General features: G+C 52.0%; 1 long non-coding RNA gene across 2 annotated transcripts; it reads right to left on the reverse strand.

Annotated features, from left to right (window-relative positions):
* Nucleotides 1-1,116: 1,116 nt before the first annotated feature.
* On the reverse strand, nucleotides 1,117-4,016 carry LOC127023445 (uncharacterized). Of its 2 annotated transcripts, none has more exons than XR_007767442.1 (3): nucleotides 3,934-4,016; nucleotides 3,518-3,675; nucleotides 1,117-1,946 (listed from the first exon to the last, which is right to left on the reverse strand). It is a non-coding gene; the product is annotated as an uncharacterized LOC127023445 (long non-coding RNA). The 2 variants fall into 2 exon arrangements; XR_007767443.1 differs by having other exon boundaries at nucleotides 1,117-1,959.
* Between the last annotated feature and the right edge of the window lie 967 nt (nucleotides 4,017-4,983).

Raw genomic sequence — 4,983 nt, forward strand, 5'->3', positions numbered from 1 at the left:
CACAGAAAGGCAAAGGAGGGAAGCAAGAGAACAGGGAGTGAAAACACTTATCGAGGGTCAGAGGTGACACCCAGGCCCCCCCCGGGCGAAGGGAAGCGGCTCCAGCATGCGGGTGATTGAAGGAGAAGAGAAGAACAGAGAAGGGACCTGTCTGTAGCGCTACCTCCATCCTTCCACCTCCAGCCCGCCCTGCACTGCTGGCTCTGTGGACGGCACACGCCAGTTCAGCACGGTGCTGCCAGACTGGCAGCACGGCTCCAGGCTCATGGCAAGTACAGCACTCCAGTCCCACATGGGTTCAGATTTCCCCATAATTTTAGCACTGTGCACTTCTACACCCCAGGCACCTCCCCGGGACAAGTCTCTGCTCCTCATGGCTACCACCAGCCTTGTAATTAGCCGGCGGGAGAAAACAGAGCATCACCTCCAATCTCGGCATCGCCCATCCTCGATACTCCCCGGCATCCTGGAAGCCCTCACCCGCCTCTGGAAAGCAAACAAGGTGGTGGCAAAGGGCCCATACTGGGTTGATACAGACACCAGTGGCCTCAGCACCTTGTCGTAACACTGTGGATGCTATTGATTACCAGAGATAAAACAAGATACTAGTTATCCAGCCACGTAACAACGCTAATGACGTGCAAAAAATGCAGAGGGAAAAGCAAAGCAGTCTTAAGCAAGCAAGATTTGCCTGGGCCTTCGTGCAAATCCAGGATATTCGCAATGTCCAGCATCATCGACTTGATGAACTGACATCCATGAAATAAGAAAAAAAGCTCCTGCATCAGGCCTCTGTTATTTTGTATGCTCCCTTAGCATCCATCCCTTCCTGCCCCCTTCCCAAAGCAGCCTGTGAATCCCATTTACTAGCCCAGACCATCCAGTCATCTCCCTCTAACCTCTCTGGCTCTCTGGGACAGCCCTGTCTGGTGCTCCCCTGATAAGAGTTTCTCTTTAATGCAGCAGGGAAAGCCATAATGAGCTCCCGGCACTGGAAACTGAAGTGAAGTCAAATTGGAGCTAGAAACAAGACACAGTTTTTAATTGCAAGGGTAATTTCCAAACTTAACAAGGACTTTCAGGGGGTTTGCTATCATACATCACTCAGCCTTGAAATGAAGATGCAACGTATGCAAGAGCTCAGACAGAAATGTGGGCTTGGGGCAATGATGGGGGAAAGCTTTACGCCTCATGGGAGGTCAGATTAAATAATCAGAGTGATCTCTTCTAGTTTCAAAGGCAGTGAGCTCCCCTAACCGTGTCATAGCAACCGAGTTTAACAGAGCACAGAACCCCACGAAATTAAACCAGAGCAAGGGTTTCCAAACCGAAATGCTTTAATCTGGTGCAATTTAACACAAACTGCCCTTCCATGCATACCTGCAGTCTGCACGTGTAACCCCCCAGCGCTGATGTTTTACCAGTCTCAGAAGACCGGAGCACGGCAGAGGAAGCGCGAAGCCCCGTGCATCCCACCTCGACCCGCAGACTGCACGTAGCAAAAGCTGGAAGACGTGGCCAGATGCATCAAGCATCCTGAATAATGGGAGACGTGAAATATGGGACTTGTTTTCCAACAGAAAAGTTAGCAAGAATAAAAAAAACAGCATAAAAGTACCACCAGTCCAGCTGTCTGGGAGGACAGCTTGCATGTATTTTGGCTGATGAAGCCCCAACCCAGCACTATTCAGAACTGGCACCAGCTAGATTTGAACTTGCAGTAGGAAATCCAGTTGGGCTTTGGCTCCTTGTCCCCGAGCAAAGAAATGTTGACATCCCAAATGCCACTAAATCCCAACCTCTTTAGCCCCATCCTCGGGGCGGCGCAGACCCGGAGCAAGGCTCCGTCAGCTCTTTGGGCTCAGCATCGCCCCGTCCTCCAGTTCCCGATGCACTTTCCAGACTCAGGACAACCTCCATGAGATGTCACGGACTTTGCATCGCTCCTGCAACACAGGGCTGTAATTGCACAAGAGTTCCTGATTTATGGGAATAACAGGAAATTAAAGCAATATATCATCCGTTATCTAACAGTATTAGGCATCATTAATCCCGCGAGCACAAAGCAATGAGGAAACATACAGCCGCAGCTGTGTGTACCCAGCCCATAACCCACCAGTTCCTCACAACCCCAGTCATCCCATTTACCATGGGCGTTAAATGGATTGGGAAAGATAGCGTGAAAATACAATTTCTGCAAAACTCTTGCCTGCCCTGCTTTTTCCAGCTTTCAGCCAGCCAGGAGGAGCTGTTCACTGCCACCGCAATTATTTGCATTAAGTTATGCGGTTAAGGAGACCTGCCTGCACCGGGGCTGTGGTGCCCCAGGCGCTGTACAGACACCCACCAAGATTTCCCAGGGGGATTATCCTCACCCACACGCCAGACGGAAAGGAGTGCAAGGTTCAACCGTAAGGTCTCCCACTTCTCAGCTAGACCCTCGACACATGATATGGGTCAAAAACCCAGGAGTACTTCAGACACCTGATGTCCACCCAGGTCCCAAAGTCCTTTTGATGGCAAAACCTCAAATCAGTGACTCCAGCCTCTGCTTCCTTGCTGTTGCTCTCCTCTTCGAAGGGGAATAAGCGACAGGGCTGTCTACTGTGAACCTTCATGGGGCTGAACTCAACCACATTTTTGGAATGCGAGGGCTCAGGCTGGTCTGCTCTGGGACCCAGCTTGCTCGGCAGCACGTTGTGCCAGTGGAAGTGCTCCCACGGGCAAACAGGCTGCGATTCAGCGCAGGGATGTAACCCGGGGCTCTGCCCAGCACTGAGAGCCACTGGCCGCGGTGGCCATGCTCCTCTCCAGCCTCACCCAGATCCCCAGGAGCCCAGTGCACCCTCACCAGCTGGACCAGCCGCCCCGTGTGCTTCTTCAGGCAGCAGTCATCAGATTTTTGTGCCCACCATGCTCAGCCTAGGTATTCTGTGCCTTTTTAAACAATTTGTCCAGCCAATTCTTTACGTATCTTCCCGGTCACTTGGGGACACGAGATTTGCCCAGTTCAGCTCAGTAATATAATTTACTTTGTTTCCTTTATTCAGGGGATGCAAGTACATTTTATACATTAACCTGAGCCTTTCACCAGCACAATTAATTCGGCGGGCTAGGCTACTGATACAGCCATTGTTGCTGAAAGATATGCAATATGAGCTAATAAAATAAACAACAACATATGGGATTGCAGGGTGGACTGGCAGAACGTAATTAAGTGAACTGGAAACTGGCCAGAATAGTAAAAGGAATTATTTTATTTAGATTTTTTTTTCTTTTTTTATGGCCAGAAGTGGTCTGGGCTTTGCATTCCTACCCAGCCCTGGGTACGAGCTGGGGGCCAGGCCCTGCTTGCTGCCGCAGGGCAGCGAGCCCAGCTCACTCAGCTGGTCTTTTCACATAAGCAAAGGACCTCACTGACCATGACTCCATGGGCTGAGCTCTGCTCGGTCAACTGTCCACATAAAGAAACTTCCCAGAGGAATAAATCCATGGATTAGGACCCCAAAAACCTCACCTGGATTCCCATCTTGGCCTTGTACATCACCTCTGACGCCCTCCTGCACAGGGCAGAGCACCACATTTTATCCCCCTTGGAAGATCACAGGCAGAGGACTCAAACATTTTGTATGTACAGCAGCCAATGCAGCTGGACGCAGATCTCATCTCGGGTCTCTGGAAGAGCAGAGGATGGGATCCATAACTGCTGAGCCAGGCACTGGCATTCCCATTTTTGCCAATTCTTGCAGATTCAGGCTCCAAGCCCTGTGGGACATCTCCACAGCTTCAGCACATCCCCACCATCAGCCCCCACCTCAGGAGCTGCACCTGCACCAGCTCCTCCTGAGCTGCCCCACAAAAGCCTCCTTCAGCCTTAGCTAAAGCATCCCAGGATCTCCTCCAGCATCCCCCTAGGCTCAGCCCCACACTCACCTGAAAACTCCTCCGGTGATCGGAGCTCCAGTCTCTTCTTCACACCCCAAAATAGATCCTAGGTGAGCCAGCATCAGAGCTGCTGCCTGCTCTGCCCAGGAGAAGAGACCCACACCCTCCCAAACCAGCTTCTGTGCCCCAGCCGGCTTTTATGAAGGGGCAGCTGGTGCTCGATTGGGCTCCTGCAGCTCCACCTTCCCAGTGCAGCCCCCCAGTGCATCTGCCCCTGCCTGAGGCCTGGGGTTAATTAGTCCTTAGAAGACTTTCTCCTTCCAAGATCCCACCACGAGCCCCAAAGACTTTCCCTGCCCCAGAGCAATGCTGCACCATGCTGCAGCACATCTCCAGCAGCCCTTTTCCCTTCCTCCATCACCCCGCTCAGCCATCTCATTCCAGAGCTCCATCCTGACCCAAAATACTCCCCATCCTGACGCAAAATACTCCCCACTGCTCCCAGCCCTCCTCCGAGCATCCACAATAATTATATCAGGTTGTCCTGTGGGGAGGGAGGGGAAGCAAACCAGCCAAGCTACAACTCAAGAGGCCAAAATGCCCAGAAATTGCGTTTCTGTGGGAAATAAACAGCTGCGAAGAACAGTGAGGTCATGGTGAAAGGCAGAGCCGGGGAAAGCGAACCTCTTCTTGACTTCTTCTGCCTCTAGAGAGCATTGTTGCATTTTCTTCCCAGCAAGAGACAGGAACAGAGGCATCTCCCCGCACTGCAAGCAGAGGCACTTGAAATGCTGCAGTGGCACACAGCAATCTCACGTTAAAACCCCCGTACATCTCTTCTGCAAGCTCTGAGGACTAACAAAGCCTCGCAGAGGAGGTCACTGTAGTTTCGGATCCAGCTCGCTTTCCATCAAACGTTCTTCGCTGGCTCACAGCAAAACACTTCTGGGGAAAGGGCAATTGTTCCTTCTTGAAAACAGCAAAACAGCTCTGCACCACACCAGGGTGCGGGCAGGGAACCAAGGGGAAGCTGCCGAAATGGCTGGCAGAGGGAGGAGGAGGAGGAAGAGGAGGAGGAAGGAAAGCCCTTACGTGCAC

The sequence above is a fragment of the Gymnogyps californianus genome, chromosome 17 (genome assembly GCF_018139145.2).
Source record: "Gymnogyps californianus isolate 813 chromosome 17, ASM1813914v2, whole genome shotgun sequence".
NCBI classification, from domain to species: Eukaryota; Metazoa; Chordata; class Aves; order Accipitriformes; family Cathartidae; genus Gymnogyps; species Gymnogyps californianus.